The sequence below is a fragment of the Sminthopsis crassicaudata genome, chromosome 1, assembly GCF_048593235.1.
Source record: "Sminthopsis crassicaudata isolate SCR6 chromosome 1, ASM4859323v1, whole genome shotgun sequence".
Classification (NCBI taxonomy): domain Eukaryota; kingdom Metazoa; phylum Chordata; class Mammalia; order Dasyuromorphia; family Dasyuridae; genus Sminthopsis; species Sminthopsis crassicaudata.
Genome location: NC_133617.1, coordinates 678,029,604 through 678,048,698, shown reverse-complemented (window position 1 = coordinate 678,048,698; position 19,095 = coordinate 678,029,604). Strand labels below are relative to the sequence as shown.

Genomic DNA, 19,095 nt, shown 5'->3' with positions numbered 1-19,095 from the left:
AATGCCTTTAGATAATTTTAATTCTTTTTATCTCTCTTTGGAGATTGTATTGTACTCTAATTCTCTTTGGAGATTGTATTGTACTGTACTGTACTGTAATATATTATACTCTATACAATATAATATAATACAGTACAATACAGTGCAATACAATTCTTAGTCATATTATATAACAGGAAGAACATTTATATTAAAAGGGTTTCCCCCACTCCCTCTACTAGAATTGGTATAACTAAGCACTGTGTAATTTCCCAAATTTAATTTTAATTTTAAATTTCCTTTATAATTTTGAGTTCATTTTATTCTACATCATTAATATCTGCTCAAGTTCTATTTACTGGCAAGCAAGTTTTATGTGCTGTCATTTTCATTTCATACTTAATTGCATAGCCATTCTTTACTTTTTCTATATAGTGAGCCTGAATTCTTTTGTATAGTAATGAAAAATTGCAGAAATTTCTGAATTCAATTCAATTCATTAAGCATTTACTAAATATTTAAGCACCCGAGTGCCACACTCATATTTGGTAATGAATCAGTGCTGCTTGACAAAGGCAAAGGGTCCCAGTAATATTATAAGACTGAAGCTAAATAGCATATTATCATTTGCAAACAGGGAAACTGAAGAGCTTTACCATTTGCAGAGAAGCACTCAGTTATTATAATATTATCTATACTAATTTTATTAACATCAAAGATCAAGAAATGGAACAAACCTCAAAAACTATATTTGTCAATTCTTTCATTTTATTCATTGCAATATTAATTAAATTATCTCAACTATCAATAACCTCAAATATTTCAATATACAGAGCAAAAACATGCAAAAGGCTTTTATAAGAAAGTATAAAATTATATATATATATATACATTCATATATAAAATTTATTTTCTTTATACATAAATAATATATATTATTACATAAATAATGCATGGAAACATGATATATGCAACATGTAACTGTACATACATGTGGATACATATATTTTTTTCAAATATGTAACATCATTTAAATAATAATATATTAGAACATAAATTATATTTTTATAAATATATTACATAAAGGAAACCAATCATATATAAATGATTTCTGAAATATTCTTATTTCTGCCTACTTATTTTGTTGTTTTTTTATATTATTTATTTTTAATTTATGGGATAAAACAGGCATTTTCATAACATAGTACAACTAAAATGATTACATATAAAACTACAAATCTGCTATGAGTGACTTGCTATTCCTTTCAAATACAAAGCAAAATTATGATGTAAATTTATTTTTTTTCCTTTGCTCTCCTCCTTGAGATGGCTACTATTAGACACAAATAGGCATATACATTTATAATAGATATGTGTGTGTATATATATGCATACATATATAATGTACACACATACACATATACTATATGTGTGTGTGTAAAATTGTTCTTTACATACTTCCATTTATTGGGTCTTTCTCTGGATGCACACAGCATCTTTCTTCATATGTCTTTTATAATTAATTTGGGTATTTATAATAGGTACAATAACTTATCTGCTCAAAGACATTCTCAAAACAACATTGCTGTTACTTTGACAAATGTTCTCTTAGTTATGTACTTTTAACTCTTCATTCTTTTGTGCAAGTCTTCCCGTGTTTTTCTAATATCATTGAGCTCTTCATTTCTTACAGCACAATAGTATTCCATTACAATCATATACCACAAGTTGTTCAGACATTCCCCATTGATGGGCATCTCTGCAATTTCTAGTCCTTTGCCATGCACAAAGAAAGCTGTCTACTGAAAAGAATTTCTTATTGATGAGTGCATTCCTTTACTCCTTACAGATAAAGATTGTGTTGTTCTTTACATTTGATCCTTGCATCTAGCACAATCCCCAGCACATGGTAGATGGTAGATGTTAATAAATTAGCTGATGCTCTTTTTCATTTGTTTGTTTATCTTTTGTTACTGACTAACCTATCTTTACTTCATTCCCTCATTTGAAACCATATTTTTGAATACTACAAGAATAAGGGGACTCATATGTGTGTATAATGATATTTAAAGCAGCACATTTTGTAATATTAAAAATATAAGTAATGATGCTCATATTACACATGATAAAACTGAAGGGTAAAAGGTTAAAAAAAAATATATTTAGTATCATAATTGTGTGTTAGACCCAGAGTTTTTATTCATCTGATCATACTATCACCCCAATTTGTTTGTTAATTTTTAAAAACAATTGCAATTAATTACAATTAGAATAAAATTTAATAAAAAAAATTATTAATTTTTGATGATGCAAAATTACAGCTTGTCTAGAATGGTCTGTATTATTTGCCATTATAATCTGGACGTTTTCATATGAATAGAATGGGGAAAAAGCTATTGCATTTTCCTTCCAAGTATTAAAATCAAAAAACAGAAATATAAACATTTAAAGAGAGTAATGCATTTTAAAAATTAGAATCAAATCTCCAATTCCATCAATATTCAACAGATCTAATGTGAAGACCTAGCTTCTCTATTATCAATCATCTCCGGTGAGAGTTAAGAAAAAATACACGATGGAAATGTTCTCTCTCCTCGGCTTATATTTGGCAAGTCTTCTCATCAGATATTTTCAGTATATCCTAAAAGCCAGGAAATCTAGATTCCATCAGAATCCAAAAATAATCAAAATGAAGAACCATATGCAAACATAAATTGGAGATAATAAAAAAACAGCAGGCACTAGTATTAAAGGGAATCAAGAATAATTCTTTATTAAAAATAAGAATTTACTTGAGATTTAAAGAAAGCCTAAGAAATCAGGAAGCAGAAAAGAGGAGGAAAAGGAAGTTGTCCTTGCATAGTGAAGAGCCAGTGAAAATGTATGGATTGTGGAGATAGAAGAATGTTGTGTTTAAGGAATGGCAAAAATACTAGTGCCACTAAATATCAGAATATGTGATGAGGATGGATAGATTAAGTGTAAGAATTGGAAAGGCAGTAGGGGGACAAGTTGAGAAGGGCTTTGAATACTAAATAGAATAGTTTCTATGGTTTTTAATACCACAGATGATAGTGAATCACTGAAATTTATTGAAAAAGATGGGTGGGAGGAAGGCTGATATGATTAGATCTGTGTTTTAGGAAGATTAATTTGACAGTTGAATGAAAAATGAATTGGAATGGGGAGATACTTAAGGCAAGAAGAGTTCCATGAATATTGAACAAATGAAAGATTAAATGATTAGAGAGGAAGGAGAAAGAGCGCTTCTAACTGGGGCAGCCAGGAAAGACATAATAGAACCATTTGAAGTTCCAGTGTTGTTTTTTTTTTTTTTTTTTTTTTTTTTTTTTTTTTTCTTATGACCCAAATCAGAGTGATTGGATTGCAGGCCATTCTATTTTAGGCCAAACTTCCATAATACCTGTATATGTTCAGGGAATGATGAATGATCTAATTAGAGAACATGAATGGAATAAATATATAAATAAAGAAGGGATAAGGCTACAAAAGTAAATTTGCTATAGATTATAGAGCATTTTTAGTGGGAAGTTAAGGAATCAGATGGTTCTCTGAGGGGTGAATGAAGAATTTATTCAAATTTTCTAAGCATTTCTGATATCTAATTACAGTTATTATGTTCCTTCTGTTGAGTCTAGATTGACTTAATTATCTCCCCACTTTAACCCATTCCCCATGTAGTTATCCTAGTAAATTTCCTGATGTCCAGATATCATCCTTCCATTCTCTTACTGGAGGGGCTTCAAAGGCTCTGTATTACTTCTAGGGTCAAATATAAACTCTTTTTTTTTTTTTTTGGCCTTTAAATCTTTCCACAACCTGGCCTTTTCCTATCTTTCTAGCCTTGTTATATATTCTTCCCCACCTGCCTCCCTAATAAACAATATATTTCAGCCAAATTGGTCTTCCAGATATTTCTCACACAAGACATTCCATTTACCATTTCCATTGGAAGACCATCTCCTAGGCCTGGAATAAATTAGTTCCTCTCCTCACCTCTTGGATTATGGGAATTCTGTCATGACTCAACTTTTGAATGAAGCTTTCTTAGTGTTTCAGCCTTCTCAACCACATCCCAAAGTTACCTTGCCTCTGTTCTATCTTTCTCTTCTTTGTTATCTATAAATGCTCATGTTGTTTCCTCTATTACCATGTAACGTCCTTGAGGGTAGGGGCAGTTTTTTCCTTTTTATTTTAATGTCCAACATCCAGCATAGTGCCTGACAAAATATAACTTCTTAATTTGTTTGTTGTTTGTTGATTGACTGATTGATGCATCTAGTAAAACTACAAAACACTTTCCACACAAATTAAGTCAGATCTAACCAATTGGAAAAATATTAAATGCTCTTAGATAGGGGGAGCAAATAAAATAAAGATGACTATATTACCTAAATTAATCTATTTAGTTAGCACTATATCAACCAAACTCCCAAAAAACTATTTTAATGACCTAGAAAAAATAACAACAAAGTTCATATGGAAAAACAAAAGGTCAAGAATTTCAAGGGAATTAATGAAAAAAATAAAAAATAAAATGAAGGTGGCCTAGCTGTACCAGATCTAAAATTATATTATAAAGCAGCGGTTACCAAAACCATTTGGTATTGGCTAAGAAATAGAATAATTGATCAGTGGAATAGGTTAGGTTCAAAGGACAAAATAGTCAATAACCTTAATAATCTAGTGTTTGATAAACCCAAAGATCCCAGCTTTTGGGATAAGGACTCACTGTTTGACAAAAAATTCTGGGAAAATTGGAAATTAATAAGGCAGAAACTAGGCATTAATCCACATTTAACATAGTACACCAAGATAAGGTCAAAATGGGTTCATGACCTTGACATAAAGAATGAGATTATAAACAAATTAGAGGAACATAGGATAGTTTACCTCTCAGACCTGTGGAATAGGAAGGAATTTATGCCCAAAGAAGAACTAGAGATCATTATTGATCACAAAATAGAAAAATTTGATGATATCAAATTGAAAAGTTTTTTTTCAAACTAATGCAGACAGGATTAGAAGGGAAGCAATAAACTGGGAAAACATTTTTACAATAAAAGTTTCTGATAAAGGCCTAATTTCCAAAATACATAGAGAATTGACTCTAATTCATAAGAAATCAAGCCATTCTCCAATTGATAAATGGTCAAAGAATATGAATTCTCAAAGAAATTGAAACTATTTCTAGCCATATGAAAAGATGCACCAAGTCATTATTAATAAGAGAAATGCAAATTAAGACAACTTTGAGATACCACTCTATGCCTGTCAGATTGGCTAGAATGACAGGGAAAAATAAGGTGCAGTGTTGGAGGGGACATGGGAAAACAGGGACACTGATACATTGTTGGTGGAATTGTGAATACATCCAGCCATTCTTGAGAGCAATTTGAAACTATGCTCAAATATTTATCAAACTGTGCATACCCTTTGATCCAGCAGTGCTACTACTGTGCTTTTATCCCAAAGAGATTTTAAAGAAGGGAAAGTACAAATATGTACAAGAATGTGGCAGCCTTCTTTGTAGTGGCCAGAAACTGGACACTGAGTGGATGCCCCTCAATTGGAGAATGGCTGAATAAATTGTGGTATATGAATAATATGGAATATTATTGTTCTGTAAGAAATGACCAGCAGGATGATTTCAGAAAGGCCTAGAGAGACTTACATGAACTGATGCTAATTGAAATGATCAGGACCAGGAGATCATTATACACTTCAACAACAGTACTATATGATGATCAATTCTGATGAACCTGGCCCTCTTCAACAATGAGATGAAACAAATCAACTCCAATAGAGCAGTAATGAATTGAACCAGCTACACCCAGCAAAAAAACTCTGGGAGATGACTATGAACCACTACATAGAATTCTTAATCCCTCTACCTTTGTCTGCCTGCATTTTTTATTTCCTTCACAGGCTAATGGTATATTATTTCAAAATCTGATTCTTTTTGAATAGCAAAGTAACTGTTTGGATATGTATACTAATATTGTATTTAATTTATACTTTAACATATTTAATATTTATTGGCCAACCTGCCATCTGGGGGAGGAAAAATTGGAACAAAAGGTTTGTCAATTGTCAATGCTGTAAAATTACCCATGCATATAACATGTAAATAAAAAGCTCTAATAAACAAACAAAAAAAATAACCAATTTTAGGACCATCTGCAGTGCTTTACCATTACCGGAAAATTGGTGAGCAATGCAAACTTTTTTGTAACAATTAATAAAGAAAAAGACACTGAAAAAAATAAAAAGAAAAGAAAAGAAAAAGAAAAAGAAAGTTACCTGAGGTCACACAGACAATATAGCAAAATAGCAAAATGAAGATGAGACTTTTCATTATTTCCTCTGATATTCTTCCATTCACTTTTTAAATTTTGATAAGTATAACCAAAATTTATTCAGGCAATATAGCAGGCTTCTTTTGTGGGTGGGGGGTAGAAGAGGATGAAAACATTGATTGTAACTCTCTAATTACTTTTGGGGGGATTTATTCTGAATGTGACTGCCACTACATTTTACCATAAGGAAACTAGTCTAATTCTCCAAGGTTATCTATTCATTGGTCCAGTGGTGACCTATCCTGAATCTATACAATGTCTTCTTGTTGCTGCTAGAAGAGTTAAACGGAACTAGTTATCTCTTGTCCTGACTGCTTGTCCTAAATAGCTACAGCTGGTGTTTCCCAAGGACTATTTGGGCCCATGGGTCATCAGCAACAGCTGTGCATCCCTAAGTAGCTGTGATTGTTACTGTCTCCCAGTTATCCTTTTAATCCTTTTAATTAGGATTATTCTTTTCTTTTGTTCTAACCTATGTTTTCAAGGAGGGAAAAAAAAAAAATGACCAAAATTGATCAGTAATTATTGTGCAAGTGGCAAAATATGTCCTTGAAAATCTTAATTTTTTTCATGCATCTTTGTCATTAAAAATGGACATCTGACTGTAAAATTGCAGGTCAGTAGGCATTATGAACAAAAACGTTTTCTGGATTAGGGAAGTAATGGAGTCATTGTATTCTGCCTTGTCATACCACATGTTTAATATTGGATTCAGTTCTGGATGCCAAATTTTTAGAAGGATTTTTATTAGGGGGAAAATAGCCAGAGGAGAGTGGTCAGCATGCAGATGGACCTCAAGAATATGTCATAAAAGATAGCTTGAAAGAATTGGGGATGATTTGGGCTAGAAAAGACAATACTTGGCAAGAAGGGTTAAGTAGAAATCAATGTGGATTTCATAGCTCTCAAGGGCTTTTAAAAACAAGAATTATTTGCCCTTTTCCACTTATTCAGTAGGAAGATCTTTGAGTAAGTGGAGGGAGATTTAAAAAAGAAAATTTAGGTTTGAGATAAGGAAAGATTTCCTAATAATGAGTTGACTAAAAGGGGAATAGAAAACCTGATGTGGTTTCCCCCTTGAAGTCAAGCAAGGCTGGATGACCCCTTGTTGGTAGCCTCAAGGGTCCTTGTGTGTAGTGAAGTATCCCTGACACCCTTCCAATAACTGAAATAAATTGATTGTCTTTTAGTAAGAAAAAAAAAAAGTATTTATGATGAGTCAGAAACTGCCAATACCTTGTTGCATGTTTACTTATGGAAAATAAATAGTATTAAGAAATTCTTCTTCCCAGAAACTTCCTCTCACTCCACCTCTCCCCCCTGCTCTCTCACTATTCCCCTCCCTCCCTCTCTTCCTTTCTCTCTCCCCCTCACTCTCCTCTCTTCCCCTGTTTCTCCCCTCCACTCCCCATCTCTCTCTCGGTCACACACACACACACACACACACACACACACACACACACACACACACACACCTGATTAGATTTCTCACAGAGTTAACAAAGATAAATGTATTCTCTACCTTGGTCAAAAATATTTAGTTTCCTTGAGCCTCAGTTTCCTTATCTGTAAAATCAGGGATTTAAATTAGGTAGCTTTTGAAGTTTCTTCCAATTCTAGATTTCATGATCCTATGAACTTAATCATGTAATCATAAACCCTAAAACCAATATCACCTTCTCTTCTTAAAACTATAACCAATCATTTATAGGGCCAATTACCTCTCTCCCAGAAAATGATAATGAAAATGTAATTTAATTCACTGTTTTTTAGGTATTAAAGATCAATAAGTTGAGATCATTAGCAGCCATGCATAGATTTCCTTTGTGCCTTCAATGATAGGTTTCAATGTATTTGCCCTTCTGTTAATTAAAAATAAATTGGCAATCTAAGTGCAATTAAAAATCACAATGTTTGCTCATCCACCCAGAACACACTTGTGCTTTGTTCGCTGTGTGTGGTCAGGCACAATTAGGCTGGCCATTTACAAAGGACAAACATTGGCCCCCTTCAGGACACTGGAATTGCCTTCCTCTGTGGATGGGGGGATCTTTCTCAACAACCTGCAGGTGTTGTTAGTCAGGGGGAGAAAAGTGACAAAGAAAACCCATTGAGAAGTGAATGATAGATTGAAACTTTCCCAGTGCCATGCCCTAACAAAATACTAAAACAAATGTAGACAGATTCCTTTTTGTACTGTACTTCATGTTTGAGGGGCAGATTTCCCTCTGAGTGAATTATTCCCAACCTCCAATCTAGATTGTTGTCCCACCCACCCACAATTATTAAATCCACCAAGCACTTTAGGTTGAATGACTTTTTTCTCTTAGTCTATTGTGGTCAACTCTGAATGTATGCATGACATTGACAGGAAGTCTAAAAGTATCCTCCCAATCCTAGAAAAATGTTACTGTAGATCTAAATATAGAATCTTAATGGGCATGAAGCAGCTGCATCCACGGTAAGCTGGGGATCTATGTGGCCTAAGGGAAAGGGTGGGAAAGTCCACTCTCAGGGACAGACAGTGCCAGGTGAGTAACTGAGAGGAGGAGAGGAGGAAATGGCTGAATTTGTGTGTGTGTGTGTGTGTGTGTGTGTGTGTGTACGTGTGAGAGAGACACAGATAGAGAGAATGGGATGCTATAAAAAGTTGAGTTCAGTTGGAACCTGATGTCTTTTATGGAAGTTATTTTGGATTTTCACTTCATACTACTCATAAAATGAAAAAAAAAAAAAAATAGGGGCTTCAATGATGGAATCCAGGGATGAGATTCTTAACCTTCTTTATGTCATGGACTCCTCTGGCTATGTGAAGTTCATGGTCTCCTCAAATTTTATTTAAAACATAATATGAAACATGTAAGATTACAAAGAAAGTCAATTATATAGAAATGCAGTTATCAGTCTGTTTTATATTTGTATGTCAATATACACAATATATACTTATATGTGTGTGTATATATATATGTATATATATATATATAGATCTATCAATATACAACTAAATATATTTATATATATGGATACACATACATATTCAGAGAAAAATTATATAGATAGAATAAATTCATGGAACCTGATTTAATAACTTATTTAGAGTTCTGAGAAAACTAGTCTATCCATCTCTTCCCCTTTTTATGAATAACAAAACAGAAGTTTAGAGAGGTTACATGATCTTTCCAATGGAGAAAAGACTGTGTAGGTGGGAATCTGAGATTCAAACTCAGGCTTCCATATTCCAAGTCCACTATTCTCATTAATATAACATGTTAAGCTCAACAATGATACCCACCATCCTTTTTTTTTTTTTTTTTTCATTTTCATCTGCCATAGTTCTCTTTAAGCACATAGAAATGATTCTCTAAGCTTCAAAAATGTTCACCTATGCATCTATACACATATTTCAAATATAAATATAGTGGGTGGATCACTGATTCCTTACTTGAGAATTTTAATTCCAAAGATTAAAACTTTTCTCCCCAGACATGTCTTAAGGCAAACATATCTGGCACCTGACAAGGTTTGTGTGCTTAGAGCTTAACAAATCCCTCCTAGCTCTTCTAAGTCAAGTACTCATCCTGCAAGAACTAGATAAAGAACAGTAAATGCCAGAGAATGGGGAATCTAATAGTCTGAGATTTTAAGGACATGATTTCTAAACTAACCTATTTTGTAACATGAGACTTTCACTAATTCCCTGACTTAACTGTGTCTGAGTCTTTTCTCCAGGTCCAGCTTGTCTGATTTCTTCCAGAATGGGAGAGTGGGGAAATGGTGGGTGTTGTCAGATGAATTTTAAACATGTAGGGGGGAAATAAAGCATTCCCCTAAGCTTTATAGAGGGAACAACTTTATTCATGACAATCTATTTGCCATACACAGAAATAGAAAGCCTAGATTAGATGAGATTTGCATTTCTGGTGAGAGTACTGATAGTGATGAAGTCAAAATACTAAGGCAATAGGGTGTAATGAGCTGTCATTGTTAAAGAATTCATCATATCAAAATAATATTTATAAAACACTTAGTGCTTGACCCTTCTTCCCTTCCTAATTCCTTCACCTACTCCCTTCCTTTTTTTTTTCCTTCCTTCTTTTCATCTATCACCTAAGGACCAGCCCACTGGGATTTTTCTTTCTCTCCTTAGCTAAGATTTTCATGTGTGTGTGTGTGTGTGTGTGTCTGTGTGTGTGTGTGTATGTGTGTGTGTATGTTCTTTGAATGAAAATATATACACACATAAACACACATATAAATATCTGTATTTATATATACACATGTACTCTGATCCTAGTCACTGTATACAATATCACATAAATATACACATATGTGTGTATATATTACAATGTATGTGCCTCTGATGTGCATAACCATTAGTTCAGTATTGTATTACATGCATTACATTATTTATACACAGGTAAATGTACAAAGATTATGGGTGCATGCTTAATAATTTTTAATAGTGTCTAAAATTTTAAAAAAATTTATTATTTTATTATGAATTTTTTATTATTTTATTATGAAATTGATTGAAATTTTATTATGAAATTGATTCCCATAGGAGGTAGCATACGAGCAAAATCTTGAAGGAAAATAAGAATGGATATCCTTCAAATGTTTCATGGCAAATATTATCCTTATGTCCAATCCTCCATGGATGTATACACTTCCTTAGGCTAATCATCTCCACTTCTCTTAATCATTCAATCATACTTGAAAGCTCTATTAGTATTATTATTAGCTCTCACCCTCCTCTTGATGATTTCAACTTTACTAAAACAAAAAAAGATATGTAGGAGGGCATGATCTAAATTGAAGATTTAATCCAGATCCTCACTAAAAATTCATCTGTTTTTTTTTCTTTCTGTTTTTCATGGGTATGAATATAGAATTGGTGGTGTTGCTGTTTTGGTTGTTTTAAGGTAATATTGGCTGGGAAGAAATAAGTAGTACCCTCTTCTTGATTAGGGTACATCCTGCATCTAAATTCACTATGGGAGCATGATGGATGTATGAAGCTGGAGGAAGTAGCAATGGCTGGAATAGTCAAATGACTACATATGTTCTTTGGCATTTAAAACATTTAACAAATTGTTCTTTCCTAATGACCCAACCCAGGCTTGCCTTGCCTAAGAACTTTGATGTAATCACTGTATATGGCTTTAAGAACAGGTTATCTGATTCTCCAAATGCAAACCATACCTTAAAAAATCTTCTAACTAATTTTATAGGAACAATTATATTTTTATTTTGAAATGTTTGTGCCTGATGTAGATACAGATCTAACAAGACTATTAATATTGATTGTTTTCAACTTTTATGAACTTTTCCCTGAAAAGTTCTTCTGGGAGCAAAGAATTTTATATGCCATATAAAAAGCATGATGATAAAATGTCCTTTGTAGACCACTGCCTGAGACTAGGGGGAAGAGGGAGAAATACTAAACATTCTGTGTGGGAAAATGTAATCTGTATAATGTTATATATAAGTAAACCAAGTGTTCTATTTTAACCTTAATTCCACTGTAAATAGGAAATAAATCCATCATCAGGGATTTGTCATTTTAACCTAATGTGTATTTCCCTTTTGTGATACAGATCACAGCCCCTCTCTTCTGTAGAAGGAGCACTTCAAGAACCTCTGAGACCAGAAATATTTATTTTACCTCTGAAGATAAGCTGGTGATAACCTAGGCAGTATGACATAGTGGATAGAGAACTACACTTGAAATTGAGAAGTCATAGATTAGAAGCCTACGTTACCAGCCATTTGGTACTGGGAAAGTTATTTAATCTTTCTGAGCCTCATTTCCTCATCTGCTAGACTTGATAACATCTTATATACTTATTAACAGACATATGAATCTACTGACTTATACTTGAAACCTTCTAGCTTAATAAAAGCTTACATATTTTATTTTTGCCAGCTTATCCTCTGAGAGACTAGGGTTAGTTTTGTGCTATGATACAAATGAAACTTTGGTGAAGAAAGAGATTCATAATAATGGATCATTTCTATGAAGATGGAATAAATAGAGAAGAACATAAATAAAGAGATCAAAACTTGCTTTCAACTGAGAAGTAAGTTACCACGAAAAAAACTGTCCATAGATTCTTCTTCCCTATGGTTTGCCTCTATTCTATGATCTTGGGAATGTTTAATCTCTCTCCAGGCTGGAATCTTAAAGTTAAATTCATAGTACATTATTCTTTTGCTTTATGCTGATGCATTGATATGGTTAAGAAAAATATTGATCATTAGACATTTTGTATTAATATGTAGATTAATGGAGAGGTTTCCTTTCAAGGGAATAAATGCATTGCATTAAAAAATAATTCAGTTTTTCTGAATCAAAAACCAACACAAGTTTAAAATTCTTGAAAATATTTATAGGAACCCAAAGAAATCATTGAATGAACTGAAAACTAAAATAGTTTTATTTTCCTAATTTAAGTTTATTAAGACATATGCAAATTTTAATATGGTCATCAAATCCCAAATGCCAGAATAATAATTTGAATTACAGAAATTTTGCAATCAAAGGTCCTTTTTACATTTTTCATATGCATTTCAGTTTCAAATAGAAGCCTCTATATAGGGGCTATTTTTTGTAGTTCAAAGAACTGGAAACTGAGTGGATGCCCAACAGTTGGAGAATGGCTGAATAAGTTAAAGTACATGAATGTTAAGGAATATTATTGTTCTACAAGAAACAATCAGAAGGATGATTTCAGAAAGACCTGGAGAGACTTACATGAAGTGATGCTAAGTGAAGTGAGCAGAATCAGGAGATCATCCTAAAGGGAAACAATAAGATAATATGATAATTCTGATGTATGTGGCTCTTTTCATGAGTAAGGTGATTCAGTCCAGTTCCAACGGTCTTGTGATAAAGAGAAGCATTTGCATTCAGAGGGAAGACTGTGAGGATTAAATGTGGATCACAAAATAATATTTTCACCTTTTTGTTGTTGTTTGGATACTTTCTTTTCTTACTCATTTTTCCCCTTTTTAATCTGAAGTAATGTGAAAATATGTGTTGAAGAATTGCACATTTAACATAAATTGGATTATTTGCTGTTAAGGAGAGAAGGTGGGGGAAGGGAGAGAGAAAAAATTTGGACATAAGATTTTGCAAAGATGAATGTTGAAAAATTATTTTTGTATGTATTTTGAAAATAAAAAAAAGATATAGAAATGTTAAAAAATGAAATAAAGGGCTGCTTTTCTTGATTTGGCCCATATCTTTTAAATCTAATAAAAAAAAAAAAACAGAGAAATTCCACTGGATTCTGCTTATTCATTGTTCCTGAATTAATTTAAGTAGCTGTCTGATAAGAAGATAGTTTCTATTATAATATTCTAAATAAAAACAGGAAGAACTTAAATCCAGTTAAAGAAATAATGCAGAATTAACCACAGTTAATAAGCACTATATTAACTTTTGTAAAGGAAAATACAAGGCACAATCTTATCCTGATGAGATTAATACTTCTGTTGCTATCTCAACTAAATATACAACATTTAAATAATAATTAAATATTTTAGGGAAGGGCTAGGTTAAGATAATAAGCCCTTTTAAGTGCCTATTTTGTGCTAGACATGGTCCTAAGTGCTTTATAAATATATTTATGAATGTATTTATTTTTATAAACATATAATATATTTTATAGTTCATATTTATGTAAATATATTTTATATCACATAATATATAAATATATTATAAATTTGTAAACAGTTTTATTTATGTTCACAATAGCTCTGGGAAGTAGTTTATTAGTATTCTCATTTTATAGTTAAGGAAATTGAAATAGATTTCAGAGAGACAATAATTATATTTAATATGTATGTGGCACTTTAATTAAAAAGTATTTTACCTATATTGTTATCTCCTTTGATCCTCCCAATAACTTTATTAGGGAAGTACTATTAATATCCCCATTTTGTAAATAGAAAACTAAGGCTGAAAAAGGCCAAATGACTTACCCAATTCACACAACTATTTCATGTCTAAGGTACAAATAAAATTCACATCTGTCCAATTTCAAATCCAGTAATCTATCCACGTTATACCAAATAGTTTCTCAAAAAATGCTACAATATAGTACTTGGTTAACTGTCAAACAAAATAACATAAATATGGAATGCTATAAATTCAGAGGAATGTAGAATTAATAGAAACTGAAACAAATTAATAATATTTTATAAGCAAAGAATATAGATTTTAAACTACAAAGTACTATTAGAACTAATCTGGTATATACTTTTTAGATGAGGAAACTGAGGCTGCAAAATGGGTAAGTCAAATAACTTGTACAGATCTTTGGAGCTCTTAAAATTTTAGATCTAGATTTGAAGTCAGGTCTTATGACCCTAGATACCATCTCCCTGAAGATTTTGAAAATATTGAAGAATAGTTATGTCTGGTTAGAGAACAGGAAGGGATGAAGATGAGTTGAGGAGAAAGATAAAGCAAGATGACTGATGAGTCTTAAACTCTTTCTGTTATATCACATTTCTTGGCTAGGCCACTGTAATATCCTCCTCAGGCCAAGAGAAGGATTTTTGAGGAAAGGTAGTGAGAAGGCACTAACTGCTGCAGGAACTTGGATCCTGAATATGGAACTAAGATTTAAGGAAGTAAATTCTAAGAATAACAGCATTCCATGAAGTATTTAAAAATGGGGACTGATAGATAGGAATTCAGAATTGACTTATCTCTATCTTACCAAGGCAAAGTCAGTCTGACATGGATAATAAGACACATTATAAAGGGATGAAAACTAAGAAAAGAAGAAGGGATTAAAAAAAGTAAAACCTGGTTCATTGATGTTTGTAAATAGGGTCAGGATAATAAGATCTCTGCAAAATAAAATTTTCCTCTTTACTTTTAAATGATATATGTTATTCTTTGTCATTCAATGGCAAATTTCCCCCTAATGGTTGCTTTTATGATCAGAAATTTCTATTATATGGGTCTATTCATGATTTATGAGGGTAGTGGCAAGAGCATTGATTTCAGGTGTCAGAAGTTCTATTAGAATTCTGATCAGCTCTTATTGTGTGAAAGTCACTTACACTTTCCTAGGTCTCAGTGTCCTTATCATTAAAATGAAGGCATTAAATGAATTCTAATATTTTTCAATAAGCTCCAAATCCTATGCCCTTACAAGTATAATTACTTATTGTTCTAAAAGTACTTACTTTTCTATGAATCTGAGGCTGGTGATTCCCTGAAGTCAGTTGTGATTGGTGGTTTGCCATTGGCCCATGAACCCTCAAGTAGGATGGCAAGGCTGGTCTGATAAATATAACTCTGCATAAATACTGAAAAAAAAATTGTATGTGAATTTTAGGACCAGAATAGGGGACAAGATACCATGAAATCAGAGGAAGATTTTATGTTACCCATTGGTTAAGCAAGTTATCAGGCATCCAGATTTGTAGAAAAGATGATGGAGTGAGATACCAGAAGGGGAATCCAGTATGTGAAATCCTGAGGATTTGCAGATGAAGGAAAAAAGAGTCTGGATAGGGGTTCAATGGGGACCCCAGAGTTATATTATCTAGTTTTGTAATCCTCCTCTATTTACTTGCCAATTAAAATAAACCAACAAACAAAAGCCCACCTAAAATTAACTGGGGCTAGAAAAAGAAAGTTTTAAAAATATAAGCACTAGGGAGCACACATTCCTAAAACATTAGAGGGTTATTTTCTCGAAAAAGTACACATCATTTGACAATTGTTTTTAGGAATTGCAAAATTGTCTATTTTAAGATGCATTTTTATCAGATGATTACCTAAAAATAGGTCAATTACTTGACATTTAAACAAGATTATAGGTTACAACTGTCTTGGCAGGAGGGTACATACCTTAACACAGCCATGCTATTTTTAAACATTCTGTCCTTAACTATCCTATGTCTTGTAAGCAGATGATTGAGTTGTTGTTAAATTGAAGTTTTTGCATTTGAAATACACAGCTCTCATAGTTCTTAACTTCACCAAGTTATAATAAAGATTTTATTGGGATTACTACTGCATATCTTTAAATAAATCTTTTCAGATGGAATTTTGTTGGAAAATATATTTGGGGGTGGAGGTTATTTGAAGTTACAAAGGATGTGATTGGTCTAGTGTGATTATGACTCTGTAATTTTACTTGCCTCATGAATAACTTCTCCAAATTTATCGAAGCCAGATATGTTATAGATACACACACACACACACACACACACACACACATATATATATATACATATATATACTATATAAATGCACTTGAGTAGATACATACACATACACATACATATGAGTAGATAATATATACATACATGTATATGCATATATATGTGTATATAATTACATACATGCATATATCTGAAAATGTTCAAATTTATATGTGGGGGGGGCAATATATAAGTACAAACAATGTAGGATCTGAAGTGAGAAAAGGTGAATCCTGGGTCTGTCTTTCCTCTGAAATTATTTCTGTAACTTTTTTTTTAATATATTATAATATATTCTAGATATAATATATGTATGTAGAACCGAATTTCTTGTTGCAACAGGAAGAATTGGATTCAGAAGGTAAAAATAACAGTTTACACTCATTTCCCAGTGTTCCTTTTCTGGATGTAGCTGATTCTGTCCATCATTGATCAATTGGAATTGGATTAGCTCTTCTCTATGTTGAAGATGTCTACTTCCATCAGAACACATCCTCATACAGTATCATTGTTGAAGTGTATAATGATCTTCTGGTTCTGCTCGTTTCACTTAGCATCAGTTGATGTAAGTCTCTCCAAACCTCTCTGTATTCCTCCTGTTGGTCATTTCTTACAGAACAATAATATTCCATAACATTCATATACCATAATTTACCCAATCATTCTCCAATTGATGGACATCCATTCATCTTCCAGCTTCTAGCCACTATGAAAAGGGCTGCCACAAACATTTTGGCACATACAGGTCCCTTTCCCTTTAGTATTTCCTTGGAATATAAGCCCAGTAGTAGTATGGCTGGGTCAAAGGGTATGCACATTTTAATAACTTTTGGGGCAAAATTCCAGATTGCTCTCCAGAATGGTTGGATTCTTTCACAACTCCACCAACAATGTATTAGTGTCCCAGTTTTCCCACAGCCCCTCCAACATTCATCGTTATTTGTTCCTGTCATCTTAGCCAATCTGACAGGAGTGTAATGATACCTAAGTGTTGTCTTAATTTGCATTTCTCTGATCAATAGTGATTTGGAACACTCTTTCATATGAGTGGAAATAGTTTTAATTTCATCATCTGAAAATCGTCTGTTCATATCCTTTGACTATTTATCAATTGGAGAATGGCTTGATTTCTTATAGATTCAAGTCAATTCTCTGTATATTTTGGAGATGAGGCCTTGCCATTGGGCCCAGAACCTTTAACTGTAAAAATTCTTTCCCAATTTGTTACTTCCCTTCTAATCTTGTTTGCATTAGTTTTATTTGTGCAGAAACTTTTTAATTTGGTGTAATCAAAATGTTCTATTTTGTGATCAATAATGGTCTCTAGCTCTCCCTTGGACACAAACTCCTTCCTCCTCCACAAGTCTGAGAAGTAAACCATCCCATGTTCCTCCAATTTATTTATGATTTCGTTCTTTATGCCTAAATCTTGGACCCATTTTGATCTAATCTTAGTATGTGGTGTTAAATGTGGGGTTCATGCCTAGTTTCTGCCATACTAATTTCCAGTTTTCCCAGCAGTTTTTGTCAAATAATGAATTCTTATCCCAAAATTTGGGATCTTTGGGTTTGTCAAACACTAGATTGCTATTTTTATTCACTATCTTGCCCTGTGAACCTAACCTATGCCACTGATCAACTAGTCTATTTCTAAGCCAATACAAAATGGTTTTGGTGACTGTTGCTTTATAATACAGTTCTAGATCAGGTACAGCTAGACCACCTTCACTTAATTTTTTTTTCATAACTTCCTTTGAAATTCTCGACCTTTTGTTGTTCCATATGAATTCTGTTGTTATTTTTTCTAGGTTATTAAAATAGTTTCTTGGAAGTCTGATTGGTATAGCACTAAATAAATAGATTAGTTTAGGGAGTATTGTCATCTTAATTATATTCGCTTGGCCTATCCAAAAGCACTGAATGTCTTTCCAATTATTTAAATCTGACTTTATTTTTATGGCAAGTGTTTTGTAATTTTGCTCATATAATTCCTGACTCTCCTTTGGTAGATATATTCCCAAATATTTTATACTATTGACTGTTATTTTGAATGGAATTTCTCTTTGTATCTCTTGCTGTTGGATTGTGTTGGTAATGTATAAAAATGCTGAGGATTTATGTGGATTTATTTTGTATCCTGCAACTTTGCTAAAATTCTGAATTATTTCTAATAGCTTTTTTTAGCAGAGTCTTTGGGGTTCTCTAAGTATACCATCATGTCATCTGCGAAAAGTGACAATTTGATTTCTTCATTTCCTACTCTAATTCCTTGAATCTCTTTCTCGGCTCTTATTGCCAAGGCTAGAGTTTCTAGTACTATATTGAATAGTAATGGTGATAGTGGGCAACCTTGTTTCACTCCTGATCTTACAGGGAAAGGTTTCTAGTTTATCGCCATTACATATGATGTTTACTGAAGGTTTTAAATATATGCTCCTTATTATTTTAAGGAATAGTCCATTTATTCCTATACTCTCAAGCGTTTTTAGTAGGAATGGATGTTGGA

The 19,095-nt window shown here is 32.6% G+C and overlaps 1 long non-coding RNA gene across 1 annotated transcript in view; it reads right to left on the bottom strand.

The window, feature by feature from the left end:
• LOC141555718 (uncharacterized) overlaps positions 1–19,095 on the bottom strand; it is a 193,720-nt gene that overhangs the window by 31,895 nt on the left and 142,730 nt on the right. Inside the window, exon 2 of the long non-coding RNA XR_012486312.1 lies at positions 15,564–15,686. This is a non-coding gene — a long non-coding RNA (uncharacterized LOC141555718). The remainder of the gene's footprint in view (positions 1–15,563; positions 15,687–19,095) is intronic.